This window comes from Lithobates pipiens, unplaced genomic scaffold (genome assembly GCF_037356315.1).
Source record: "Lithobates pipiens isolate NorthernLeopardFrog02 unplaced genomic scaffold, aLitPip1_a1.2 Scaffold_25, whole genome shotgun sequence".
Lineage (NCBI taxonomy): Eukaryota > Metazoa > Chordata > Amphibia > Anura > Ranidae > Lithobates > Lithobates pipiens.
The window spans coordinates 211750849-211766147 of record NW_027507787.1 but is presented as its reverse complement, the minus strand read 5'-3'; the positions used below and the strand labels follow the sequence as shown (position 1 = coordinate 211766147).

The following is a 15299-nucleotide window of genomic DNA, read 5'->3' as shown; positions in this document are numbered from 1 at the left end:
AGGGACAGTTTTGGTTGCTATGGACAATCTCCAGTTTCCAGGCATAAAGAACAGTTTTTATTATATAAAACTGCATGCAGGACACTGGGCAGACCACTAGGGACAACGGGGATGTGAAATATTTACATACAGCAATGTAATCTGTAAGATTACATTATACTGTATGCATACTGTTTGTTTCACTTTTTGAATTTGGCGCCGATCTCCGTGCCCGTGCGTCGCAACGCTCGCAGGGCACGGAGATCGGCGGTGTGATGCATCGAGCGAGACACGGCTCGCTCGTACAGCGGGGAGACAACGCTGGATCCGAAGGAGAAGGTAAGTAAACCTCCTTCTGGATCCAGCGACGCTGTCCCGAGTCTGACTCGGGGATACCGCTTTTGGTATGAAAAATCCACCCCGAGTCAGACTCGGGAATACCGTCAGGGGGGTTAAAAAGCCACCAATGTGAGAAATTAACCTTTAATTGCCATTTTAACCTGTGTGTGCCACGTTCTGTGTCTGTACCAAGGCCAAACATTCCAGGGTATGTAAACTTTTTATCAGGGGCATTTGGGTGATTTATGACCCCTTTCACACTGAGACATTTTTTCAGGTGCTTTTGGGCTAAAAATAGCATCTGAAAAACGGCTCCCCTGCAGTCTCAGTGTGAAAGCCCCAGTGCCCCTAAACCGCTCCTGCCCCTTGAAATAAATGGGCAGCGCCGGCAAACTGCCGATATAGCGGCGCTTTGTGGGTCATTTTAACAATTTTTAAGCTCTGCAAAAATGACGGTAAAACTCTGCAAAAAATAGCGGCGCTTTACCGTTGGCGCCGCTGATGCCCCAGTGTGAAAGCAGCCTTAATAATAGACAGTTTTTTGGAATGATCAGTCATATTTTTAACATTCATGTCAAAATTTCGCAATTTCTGCCAGGGTATGCAAACTTTTTAGCACAACTGTATGTCAAATTCCACCTTATAGAAATGCATTTGAAATGTTTGCATGCATGTGCTCTAAATGGCATAAGGATTGCAGAAAGAAACCTTCTATGTTATTATCTTATTAAATGGCAGTATGCAAACCTAGCTCACATAATAATCGGTGCGTAGAAGCTAATGATCTAACTGAATATATATTTTTTTTCTGAAATAAAATCTTTTTGGTTGACCTTTTATTTAAGTGAGTCAGAAAGTCTTGACCTGTAACCTGTGAACAACCAGCTGTTCCATTATTTATCTGATGGAATTCAATTCCATTCAGCAAAGGACCTGAAACAAGGATGTTTTTTTTTAAATGTCAAAAAAAGAACCGTAAAAAATGTGGGAAAAAAAATCTCACAATAATGCAGGTATTTTTATTTCTGATGCTTGCTGCTAACGAGTGAAACTTCGCTACTCAACCTTTCTTTATAATCACAGGAACAGGGATTAAAAGTGGTCCCACTAGTCGGGAACATGAAAATTAATTATTGAGCTCCCAGTTTTATCCTCCCATCTGTCTGATATTCTGAGGCACAGAAGGAGTCAGACAATTAAATTACTCCTCCTTTTCCCCTATCTGAATGTTTCCTTTACCTATTTTCAAAATAAAAGAGGCACACATTGTGCCGGGAAGCTTAACCTACAGCTGGGAACAGGTTTTTTTCCCCCTAATTATTTGAAAGAACAGCAATAATAAATATAAAAAAAATATATAAAATCATATAAATGCAAATTTAGGATGATGAAAAATGATCTAAGAGACTGCCTTTTCTTTATTATATCATTTTTCTTTGAATGTTTATAGGTTAAATAATTTATGTATTATATTATGTTTTAATTACTAGTATAAACCTTTATTTACAACTAATAGTATAAAACCTTTATTTAATTTTACAAAGGGCTTCCATGACGTAGTTTCTGGTAAAGCATACTGAGCTTTTTGATAAGTAAGCCGTGAAATGGCTTCTTATTTCTGGCTAACCAAACTTCATATAGGGCCTTGGGAATTGAAAAAGAAGGTGTGCCACCCCCCTTTGACTCTTTTCAAACAGGGGATCAACCAGTGGTGGCCGGTGCTCAATATTTTTTTTGGGGGGGGGGGGGGGGCGGCAAACTAACACCAACCCCTCCCCGGGAGTTGGATGGGAAGGCAATCAGAGGCCTTACTTTTAGGAGGCAGGGAGAAGGAAGATCTCCTTCCGGCTGAACAGGAAGTGTATCCTGAGACCTGATTGGCCAGCGAGTCCTAAGACTCGCTGGCCAATCAGGTCTCAGGACAAGTTTCCTGATTGGCCGGGAGGAGAATCAGAAAGACAATAGTGACTGTTAATTCACTATTGTCACACAACTGGGTAGGCTCAGGGCTCTGTGCTCTGCGTCCCGAGACCACCCTTTCTTAAAGCCAATTAGAGCCTCAGGCTCTTATCATATGCTTACAAAAGAAAAAAAACCATTGAAATACATGTGTCTGGCATGCTTGTAAATTAGGGGCCGAGCGCATGGATTGGGGGCCGCCACACAGATCAACTTACAGACTGTTCAAAGCATGGCGGTAAAACTTTTGAGAAAAATTGGTTGCAAGTGGTAAATGTGAAATATTTCAATATTGAAATTTCATATTTATTATCTCAAGAAAAAAATTGTGTGTTTTCCTGAAAATAATACAAAAGGATGTATATGTAAAACTGTATATGTTTGGTGTAAAGTGAAACACTAAGCAAAGTTAAAAACACCATGGGGCTGATTTACTAAGAAGAATGCGTTGCGCCAGTTCATACCTTAATTGGTGCGCTGGAAAAGTAATTAACTGAACATGCGGACCTGGGAAACTTTGAAGCGCAAAATAATAATAAATATGTAAACTGTAACTGTCGCTAGGGTAACTGCGGTTTTCTCATTGATAATTGCAGACGCCCAATACAATTGGTTAATTTCATCTCATTGGATGTGTCTTGTTAGGCAATTAGTAGGTGTTCTCAGTTAATTAACCCTTTTGATGCTAATCTCATTCCTATTACTTCTAATATATCTTTAAAATGTTTTTTTTTCTTCTATTTTTACCCAAATCTTTCAATACATTACAAAGAACAGATTAGTGTTTCTGAACTCAATAAATTAATATTTTCAGATCTTGATCTTTAAAGGAGACCATACACTGCAATCAGTTAGATCTTAAAAAAATTTGATTTTGTGCAAGAGCCTGATCGATTTCCTATAATTTGAATGAAATGTTCAAGTGCGTCTTCCTATTACATATTTTGCCAAAATATTGAGTTGTACAGAGATTGGCCAATCAGATTGCATAGTGCCATTTTAAGTGCAAAATTTGGAAAGTAGATGTACCATAACGCACAAATTTTGCCACTTTCTCCTTCAAATTTATTCACTTCCTGTCACATAGCCAAACAGGAAGTGAGGGTAAAATCCTACCAATGTCTTTCCTTGGAGACACACAGGTCAATCTAAATAGCTACCCCATTAGATAAATTGCACTCTATTATTTTGCTGTGTACACCCCAAATTAGTAGGTTTCTTGGACTTTGGGGTTTATTTACTAAAGGCAACTCCACTTTGCACTACAAGTGCACTTGGAAGTGCAGTTGCTGGAGATCCGAGGGGGACATGCAAGGAAAATAAAACAGCATCTTTGCTTCTACAGGATTGGATGATAAAATCACCAGTGCTTTCCCTCAGATTTACAGTGAGTACACTTGTATTGCAGAGTGGATTTCCCTTTAATAAACCCCAAAATACCTAATAATTTGGGGTGTACACAACAAAGTGCTAGAGTGCAATTTGCCTAATGGGGACACTAGTTAGATTGACCTGTGTGTCCCCAAGGAAAGACATTGGTAGGGTTTTAGCTGTTAACCATTCCCCCCCCCCCCTTTTTTTGTGTCTTTTTGTGATCCATATATATTATTTCTTGCCTTCACTAGTTTTTTATCCTAACGCTTTGCTGTTTAGATTATACAGGGAGTGTCTGTATTTGAATACAGGGCGCAGCCGCTCCCGCCCAGTCCTCTTAACGACGCTTCCACCCACTGTTCTCACATCCCAGTTGAAGTCACGGGAAGTGACGTAACGCGTAGGATACGGAGACCGGAAGTGATGCCTGCACTCGAGCATTTCGCTCGTAGTTTTGTTGTTACTGTCTGACTCACCTCGGCTGTTTGTGAGTAATTTTAATTTGTGAATAAATTCTGTGATTTTAAAACTTACTACACTATGGTTACCCTCATACTTATCTTTTGAGCAATATTGGAATCTACTTATGGAGCGGTTACATGGATGGTGACTAAAGTGTGGCTATTTGAAGTCCCCCCCCCCCTTGATTCCCTGTGTACCTTTGAGAGGGCTGCAGACACGCTGTATACCTTACAGAGGTGAGGTAATTACCTAGTGTGTGTTACTAACACGTGGACTCACCGGAGTGGAGGAAGTGTTGTTTTGCACTTTACAAGCACTGAGCCACTTTATAACTGCATCCGATACTTTCACTGGACTTTTGTTCACTTAGCTGGATTATTGTGTGTTTTAATTTGTTCTACGTTTATCATATGCACTTAGCACTTTAATGCAAATTTTGATCACTATTTACACTTTATTGTGCATGACACTTTGTTGTCCATGAAGTAATTGTTTTATGTATATACACATTAGATTTATAAGAGCACCTTAGCAGTGGATACCTCTCCTGATTAGATCACGTTCTGGTTGGTTATTTCACTTATATGTGGATTTATTTCAATTTTAGGTGTATATATGAGTAATTTTCATTTTAGAACCTTTTGGGTTAGTCCCGAAGGTATTTGAGGAGATTACGCACTATCAGGTTACACATATTTATTTTGCAATAAGGTTTTTCTAGTGTTTGAAAAAGTTTTTACTTTTTTAGATTAATTTCACTTTGGGAGAGCAGCACCATTTTTTTCTTCACTTATCTTTTTACATGAGTGTGTGTCTCATGGAAGTGTTTGCAGCATCCAGCTAATTAGACAAATTACCACTTCTTATTCCCTATACAGCACAGGAGCCCAAATTAAACACTTAAGGGTTTTACCCTCACTTCCTGTTTGGCTGTGACAGGAAGTGAAGCCAATTTTCAGAAAAGGGACACAAAGCCCAACCTAAAAAGAAGACAAGCAGGGGTTCTAACACTCACTTGGTTTCCCTCAAATGCCCATAATTAGCATAGAATTGTCTTGAGCTAGATTTTAGCCCAGTGCTCTAAATCAGTGCTTCTCAACCCTGTCCTCAAGTACCCCCAACAGGCCATGTTTGCAGGTTTTCCTTTATCTTGCACAGGTGCTTTAAATCAGAGTCAATGGCTTTGTATTTTGGACAGCTATTTTATCTAAAATAAGTTCCCAAAACATGTCCTGTTGGGGGCACTTGAGGACTGAGGCTGAGAACCACTGCTCTAAAATTGAAAATTGAATACTTCCCTCTCTGTAATTTTCCTTTCCTGGTGCCTATCCATGGCATCATACACACAATCCATGCATATGCTACCATGAAGGCACCAGGAAAGTTGCTTTTAGACACATCACACCTTTTTTTGTTTTGCCATGGCATGCCTAGTTAAGCTGCAGCTGGGAAATCCGTTGCATAAAAATTAACAAAACACAAAAAACTTTGCTACAAATTCTATTGGTCAACAAAACAGGACTTGGAAAAGAGCAAGGAAAGCAAAAAACATGTGTATGTTCATTTGAGACACTAGATCTGCCAATTTTGCAGAGGAAATTAACAGGAGTTAAAAGGACTGTGTCCACAAATGGACATCTATTAGGGATTTAAACATTAATTAGTCACAACATCTTGAGGAAGATTTTGCAAAATAATGCAGCACAGACAAATAAATCAAAGTGAAATAACCTAAAAACGACACACATTGACAACATCAAAAATATTTCAGGGGAAAATATCCCCCCACCCAAAAAAATACCATATACCAAAAAAAAACTTTCTCTAAAACACATCTATTTTGCAAAGACATACCAAAAAAAAAAATACAAAGAGAAAATAAATGTGTTACAAACGCTATAAGGACACCCAAATGTACTCTCTTGCCCACACACACACACATACACACACAGAATCTTGCATCTTTTCAGGGCAAGGTAAAGAATGCAAGCTTTATATAACATAGGTATATAAAATAGGACACCTGTTAAGGGTGTCCTTAAATTACTAACACAAAAAACACACTCTCTGAGCATGCCCAGAAACATCCAAGTGCTGTTCACACACAAAAAGCTGGAAAAAAAAAAGCAAAGTCCCTGAGCATGCCCAGACCAACCCAAATGCAGCTAGCCCAAAATAAGCCACCTCCCTGTCCAAAATTAAGCATGCTACAAAATTACAGATGGGACAAACACCCCCTGGTCCAAGGGTGCAAACAAAGAGCCTAACATGGGCAAAAGTTATACAGCAAATACCATTGCAGTCTATGGGAACTGACTTATCTTCTAGTTATTGCCCTTAAAATGGGTATGGGGGTCCAGGTCCCACCCTGAGGGACATATATCAATGTCACCAATTTGGACAACCACAAAAACAAAACAAGGAAAAGTGTCTTTAAAAATGCAAAATTGCTTAAAAGCTAGTAACTTGGGGGGGGTTGCTCTGCCTGTAAAGTGGTGTATCTGTAGCATGTATCCAAAATGCTGCTTCAAACATGTATGGCTTTAGAGAAAACGTACAAATCTACAATGCAGCTACAAGATTTTAGCCCAAAACAAAAAATAGCCTGTCCTGCCCAATACATATAAGGCTGTTTGGGTATGTTAAGGCTTAAAATGAGAGCCCCCATGTGAAAAATCCCACCCCAAACTAAAAGAATATTGCTCCTCCCACACACTAACAAACCCCTAGCCAACCACACAGCAAGCCACCCCATGAAAGGGGGGTGGATTCTTGGGGGCAGAAGGGTCTTGGGCAACCCAAAAGCCAACCACCTTGTTCCCATATTCAGGGGACAAGGGCCTCTTCCACGCAACCCTAAGCTGGGGTTGTGGGGGGCTGCAGCCAGGGGGCTTTATGGAATGTGGGAAGCCCCTTTAAACTAGTGGGTACAAGGTGCTTTGTGGTTGGTATTGGGCTGAGCCCAACATGCCCCAAAGGCAGCCAGCTATGTTGAGGTTATGTGGCCTTGTATGGTTCAGGAGGGGGTTGGGCGATCGCTCTTCTCGCCCCTTTCCTTGCTGGCCCTGTTGTAAGCTCAGAAAAAGGATGTGGTTTGGATTGGTGAAGGCAGCTCACAGCCTTTTAAGAATGGAGTATGGAGTTCCCCTTTAAAAGCAAAAGTTAGCCCATGGAAATCCAAGGTGACAGAGGGGGGAGACAAGAGCATTGGAGAATGGAGTGTGGAGTTCCCCTTTAAAAGCAAAAGCTAGCCCAAATAAATCATATGCGTTAGAGGGGGAAGGTTAAATGCCCTTTTAGGGGGAGCTGGAGAAGCAAGAGTCTTTTTACATAATTTTAACAAGGTACATGTCACCTGTTGGCAACGTAACACGCTAACATGACCTGTGTGCAAATCTTCTTAAAAAAAAAAAAAAAAAAAAGGTGAACCAGCATAAAAAAAAAAATATGTCAAGTTTCATAATATTATGTGTTTTGTTTTTTTTGTTTTTTTTCTTAGCGCATATCGAAAGTGATAGGAAAAGTGATAGCACCTGGTGATCCATGATTTCATATATACCTATATGTTTTTTTTTGCATTGGTTGATTTTTCCCATTGGTACAAAATGATTAATTGATTAATTGATCTCACATGAGATAGGAGTGTATAAATATGCTTATAAAAATCATTATCATTGTATGTGTCTCTGAAGAAGGGCGCTATCTCTACAGCCCGAAACGTTTATGCATTTGATACTGAATGGAATTTTAATTCAAAATTTTCTAAATAAATTTTAAGTGCAGCAATCCCATCTGATTGTCTTTTATATATATATATATATATATATATATATATATATATATATATATACACACATATATATATATATATATATATATATATACACATATATATATATATATATATATATATATATATATATATATATATATATATATATATATATATATATATATATATATATATATATACACACACACATATATATATATATATAATATATATATATATATATATATATATATATATATATACACATATATATATATATATATACATATATATATATATATATATATATATATATATATATATATATATATATATACATATATATATATATATATATATATATATATATATATATATATATATATACACACATATATATACATACATATATATATATATATATATATATATATATATATATATATATATATATATATATGATGTCCAATGGTTGTCATCACACACAAAACAGGGATAAAAAATGGGCCCTATTGCACAACAAAGACTGTAATGTATATAAACCAAAAGAGAGATTGGCACACATGGGTCTTGAAAGGTAAACGTGGTTTTATTTTCGACGTTTCGGCAAGACACAAGCTCGTCTTCCTCAGGATCCTGAGGAAGATGAGCTTGTGCCTCGTTGAAATGTCAAAATAAAACCACGTTCACCTTTCAAGACCCATGAGCGTTGCACTCCCTTTTGGTTTGTGTCTGTGTATGTATATATATATATATATATATATATATATATATATATAAAATATTGTCTGGCACTAGGCTTTGGAGAATAGCCCAATATATCTTGCCAAGGGGAATAGTGAGGTAACCAATCCACAAACATCTTTTATTATTCTACCTTCTTCACACTGATAAAAAGCTGATTTTTGTCCACGGTTTACTACACTTCTCCTGTATTCCCTTTGCATGGAATAAGCTCACACATCTTTTCTTTGATTGGCAAGGAAAACACCCAACTTTACGACGCAAAATAATAGATTTCCACAATGGTGTCTGCTTAGCAGGTGATGCTGTGTATTCTTTTTCCTTTTTTTTTTTTTTTTTTTCTTTTTGTCTCAAAATGTGTATTTATGAACTCTTTTGCCTCTCTCTTCAGCTACTTTGCTTCAGGTGAAGCCAAAGGGAATCCTTCCTGTTTAGACCCCTATAAACATACATCCCTCACTCACGCCTGTGTCAGATCATAGGACATATCAGGAATATTTTTCCCTTTACAATTCTCTCTTCATCACAGATGTCTTTTGACTCCGGTGTTCTGCTTCCAGGTAGCAATCACAGTCTGTTTCGGCAATCAGACAGGTAGGGATTTAACGCGTGCCTGTTTTTTTTTTTTATTGCAAAACATTTAATCCGCCTGGGATCGGGAGTGAACCCTTAAATGTAAGTAGATTTCTGAAACTGAGAAACAAATACGAACCGCCGTGAGAACAAGTTTGATAAGCTCAGCGGTGAAGGAGCTCTGTACGTTGCCAAAACACATTTTTTTTTGTTTTTTTTTTCTTTCCCTCTCTCGACTGATAAGTAAGCACATAAGTAGTTAACTCTACGCCATCTCTCTTCTCTTACTCTTCCTCTCTCTCTCTCTCTCTCTGCTTGAGGCAATTATAGCAATGCTGCATTTGTCAATCACATTTATTCGTGCATGGTTTCCTGAAATAATTATCAGGTGAGTGGCATTTCAGAGCCTAGAGTACCAGCTTGGAAATTGGATGCCCTAGAGTATTAATTACTGAGCGCAAAAATTTGCAGAGAAGCAAGTCTTTTAATGGTAGAACTGACGTAACATGATTGTTTTGATTTTTTTTTTACTAACATGACAATCATCACTGTCCCCGTGGTCATCACCGCAGATTAGTTCAAATTATCTGGGGAGGCCATTAACAAGCTGTGTACCATTTGATAAAATGAGGCGCACGCTGCCTTGTGCTGTGTTTGTTGATTTAAAAAAAAAAAAAAAGAGAAAAAAAAAACTTAAAGTCAACAACTCTAATAAAAGTGGACTAGTGCCAAAGTGCGGCAAAGAGGAAAGACTTCTCGGTGGGGGCAAGGGGCTACTTTGGTCGTTCCATTTTGCTGGAAGTAAAAAAAAAAAAGAGAGACTTTTAAGAATTTGCCTTTTTTGCATTTCATACAATCCGTCTATTCTCCGTAGACCTCAGTTCATATTTTGAGGGTATATAGGACATCAGCATTTTGTCAAATTTTAAGATGAAAGGTGCGGCGTACGTTTTCTGGAGGCGTGCTGCTGCTTCTGCGTGCCATCAAAGTCCGATGTAAAAGAAAAAAATGGGGGAGAAAAAAAAATGAAATAATGTACTCTTTGCTGTGAAAGACCGATCGCTTCTTGTATTCAGGTTTGAGTGAAGCTCCTAATAGGAGTTTTTTAAAACAATAAAAAAAAAGGTCAATTAAATAAAAAGTATAATACAATGTTCTGTGTTTGCCTACATCTTTGCAGGATACCTGTCTTCTTACATGATTACCGATTCCCTTTAATATCCTATTGTTTTATTTTCCAGCTACTAGTACTTACTGTGCAGAATTGACAACCTGAGCACATAATGTAACTGCATTAGTACAAATGTTATCATATCTCATGAATGAAAGTAACACTGGAAAAGCCTACAGAGATGTCTGAACTGTAGGCTCTGGAGTTTAGAAAGACTACACAGGTCAAGGGTCGCTACGGTTTATAGCATCGGTCTCAAACTGGCAGCTCTCCAGCTGTTGCGAAACTACAAGTCCCATCATGCCTCTGCCTTTGGGAGTCATGCTTGTAACTACCAGCCTTGCAATGCCTCATGGGACTTGCAGTTCCGCAACAGCTGGAGGGCCACCAGTTTGAGACCCCCTGGTTTAAAGGGTCGTTAGGTTCTTCTAAATGAAACCTGCTTTGATAGAATTATAAGTTGCTGCCAGCACTAACATGGTGATCACATGACTGTATTTATTTCCAGGTTCATTTTATGTGCACATAAAAAAAAAAGTTTACAAAGTATATATATTTTTTATGTTAACCATATGTTAGCGACCGCGCAATTGTCGGTTAAAGCACCGCAGTGCTGTATCGCAAAAAATGTAGACCATAAGATTTTCCCCTTAATGACCAGGCCATTTTTTTGCGATACGGCATTGTGACGCTTTAACCGAAAATTGCGCGGTCGTGCGATGCTGTACCCAAACAAAAAAACATGCTTTTTTCCCCTACAAATAGAGCTTTCTTTTGGTAGTATTTGATCACCTCTGTGGTGTTTATTTTTTGCGCTATAAACAAAAAAAAAACGACAATTTCGAAAAAAATATATTTTTTACTCTTTGCTATAATAAATATCCAAAAAATCCCTTAAAAAATTAATTTCTTCATCAGTTTAGGTCAATATGTATTCTTCTACATATTTTTGGTAAAAAAAATCACAATAAGCGTATATTGGTTTGCACAAAAATTATAGCATCTACAAAGTAGGGGGTACATTCATGGCATTTTTCATATATATATATATATATATATATATATATATATATATATATATATATATATATATATATATATATATATTTTTTTTTTTTTTTTTAAACTAGTAATGGCGGTGATCAGTGATTTTTAGTGGGACTGTGCCATTGCTGCGGACGGATCAGACACTTTTGACCCTTTTTTGGGACCATTGACATTTATAGCGATCAGTACTATAAAAATGTATGTAAATGTCACTGGCAGGGAAGGGGTTAACACTAGGGGGTGATCAAGGGGTTAAATGTGTTCCCTGGGAGGTGTTTCTAACTGTGGGGGGATAGGACTGACTGGAGAAGGAACGAGATTGCTTTGTTTCTAATCACTAGGAACAGCAGATCTCTCTCCTCCCCTGTCAAAATGGGGATATGTCTGTTTACATTGACAGATCCAAGTTCTGGCCCTCTTTCCCACCCACCCCATCAGGTCCCTCGCCGTGCAGCGTTTGCACGTGCCTGCTATGGCTCCTACGTACACCTACAGCAATTTGCTGGAATGAGCCGACCTGTCGCAGTATAACAAAATAAAATAATAAAAATAAAAACCTACTGACACCAATCTCATCCCTACTGACACCATCCACTGCTCTACTGCGCATGTGTGTTTGAGCTTTGGGGTGCAATAGGCTGCACAAACCTATGGTGCTGCTGGATACCCAGCAATCACCTCCTGATCTCGTGCATGTGCAGTGAGAACTTTTCACTGCCCACTATGTATATAGTAAGTTGCCATAGAAATGGCACCTACCACGCTTACCATCCCCATCATTTCCGGTTTAGAAATAATGCAATGCTAGCAGCAGAGGATGCCCATTGATTCCTGGGATTAATTACACTGGCATCCCAGGAGCCAATGCGAAAAAGAATACAACGTACCTTGTGAGGATGGATGGATAGAAGTAGAGCGTTTAAAAAAAAAAAAACACTATCCAAAAAGGATCGGTGAAGCGATTAGCAACAAATGTAGACATGCATGCAAATTAGGGTGGAACACAGCTTTAATTATAATTCACCTTTAAATAAAACCAATAAGAAGCATTCATTTAATTTTCCAATTGATTCCAATGCATTTTGAAAAACCTGTAAACTTTCACCAAAACAAAAATGCTCAATTTTGCACAACTTAACCAAAAAAGTAGACATGTGCATGACGAAAAAATGTGTTTTGTTTCAAATTCGTTTTGTTAATCTAGTAATTTAGTTTAGTTCAATTTAGTTGATTCATTCAATTCGTATTCGGGATTCCTATTGGGAATTCGTTTTATGTCTTTTTCAAATTTTCTTAGAATTTACCATTTTTTTTTGATTCGAAAGATTTGAATAGAAATTTTTTTTATTTGAATTTCAAATCAAAAACGATAGATTTTTTTTTTCAATTTGAATGTGGCAAAGTGAACAAACAAAAGAAAAATCTTCAGGATTACAATGACTCTTTAAATCACCTTTTGGCTTTTATTTGGCATTATTTTGAAATGGTACTCTAATAATACACACAGTCTTTGATTTCAGCAGTATGTGTACAGTTAGAATTCGACTAGAGTTCGATGCAAAATTTGATTTGAATTTCAGTCCGAATTTCTGAAATTTGGACAAATTTTAATTTCGTTGTTCGGGTCACTCGGTAAAATTTGTATATATTGTGATTTGGGTATTCGGATATATCCAAATCTCCGAATAACCAGATGGGACATTGAAGAAGCTGAAAAACACAGCCTCTTGTACTGTTAAAATATAACAACTGCTTATTGTATTAAATGATTAATATATTAAATAACACAGCAGATGATTTACATTTCATTTTGTAACATTTTGCTTAATACGAACATGTTATTATTAAGCTGTTTACTTTTATTCTGTTTTCTCATCGCAGTATTAAAGTCTCAGCGTCTAGTCTTTCACAGAAGAAGCCCCATTGGGCAAAACATGTTGGAGCTATCAATTACTATACCACTTCATACGAGGACAACAGGAACATATTTATTCACAATGCTGGTTTGTATTATACAATATTTTAATTGTGTAATCTAATAAACAGTTGTTACATTTTAACAATACACAAAACTGTATTTTTGAGCACCTTCAGTGTCCCATATTCATTTTTTTGGGGATAATTCGATCAACTTGGGAATGTGGTGCTGATAACACTGTATTAACTGCCCAAAATGTTATTGAAATGATGCAGAATGTATAGTTGACTGGTTGACTGAAAGCTGCCCAGGCCCTGAAGCAGCAAAGCAACCCCAAACCATAGCATCCCATGTCATCCACCACCATTCTTCACAGTTTTTATGATGTTCAGCTTCTAAAATACTGTCTTCAGTTTGCAGAAAACATGCCTACTATTACTGTACAAAACAAACCTATCTTGATTAATCAGTGTTCAGCACATTGTTTCAAAAGGCCTGGTCTTTGCCTTCATGATCAATAGCAAACTGTAGTCTCGTTCCAAAGTCCTTTGTGTACAACAAAGGCTTTTTCTTAACACATCTGTCATACACATTAAATTGGTGCAATCTATTTATGATTTTAAATGCATGTATTTTGAACCCAACTGTTGTAAGAGTTACCTAATGTCAGAAACCATGAAATCAGGCCGAGACAGAAGTACAGTTAAATCGGGCTTGTTTAATAATAAAAGTAAAAAGAACAAACATAGTCAAAACATAGCCAAAGTTCAGTAACTGGATCGGATAGTCAGCCAAGCCAGAAGTCAGGGATCAATGTAGTGGAATGGCAAGCAGGATCTGGAGCGAGAAGGGATGTCAGCAAAGCAAGTCTTGAACAGGATCGCAGGAGTTTCTGTGATGTGACCAAGCTGAAGGCAGAGAACCTCTGGAATGGATGGCTTAAGTAGGCAGGACTGACGAGAAGGATATCATCAACAGCTGAGTAACTGTGGAGAGATAGGAGATGGTAATTAGCCGACAGCTGAGCGGGCAGCTCAGAGAAGGAAGGGCTGAGCCCAGCCCTGAAACCTAATCTGCAATGATATTTTTGGGTTCTTGGAGACTTCTTTCAGCTTTAAATGGTCAGCACTTGGGTTGAATTAGATGGACTGTACAGTCCCAGGCAAATTAGCAGCTGTTTAAAATTTATGCCACTTGTAGATTTTATTCTTTACAGTGGAATTATTGATTTTAATTACTTTATTTTTCTTCCTAGATCTCTTGGAAGCCTGGTAGGCACCTACAACTTTCTTATTGAGGGTCTTACAGATCTTTATTCATCTTGGCATGATGATACTATACGTGTCAATAAAAAAGAGAACACCAGCCCCAGATGTCTGAGGTTTAAAGGAGAACTATCGTTCATGCTTTAAAATTGTATTTAAAGGGGTTGTAAAGGTTCATGTTTTTTCACCTGAATGCATTATCACACACGATCACACCAAAGTCCAAGAACGCAGTGACGTACAACGCGTACGACGGGATTAGAAAAAGCTATTTCAATAGCCAGTAGCCAATAGCCTCCACCTCGTACTTGCTTCAGAACATGCATTGTTTTTGGTCCTTCGGAACAGCATACAGACGAGCGGCTTTCCCAATACACACAATCGGAATATACGATGAAAAGCTCCCGTCTGATTTTTTCTGTCGGACATTCCGCTCGTGTGTACACGGTATAATACTTCAAGTTATATAATATGTACACCAATAGGTGTGGAGAGTTTCGGTTTTAGGGTATACAAGAGGGAGAGCAAAGAACTGAGATCTTTCCTAACTGGAGATGAGGCCACTCTAGACTATTCATAGCTATCCTTTCAATGTCTTATTTTGTATTACAAAGATTAAACAGACTGAGCTGTCTATAGAAATTACCAGCATCTCACATCTCCATACATACACTTATGGCAATTGGCAAATACCAA

At 37.7% G+C, this 15299-nt stretch overlaps 1 long non-coding RNA gene across 1 annotated transcript; it reads left to right on the top strand.

Moving 5' to 3' along the window:
- Window positions 1-9388: 9388 nt before the first annotated feature.
- LOC143930872 (uncharacterized) lies at window positions 9389-14703 on the top strand. Its single transcript, XR_013262837.1, has 3 exons — window positions 9389-9590; window positions 13302-13423; window positions 14594-14703. It is a non-coding gene; the product is annotated as an uncharacterized LOC143930872 (long non-coding RNA).
- Window positions 14704-15299: the final 596 nt, after the last annotated feature.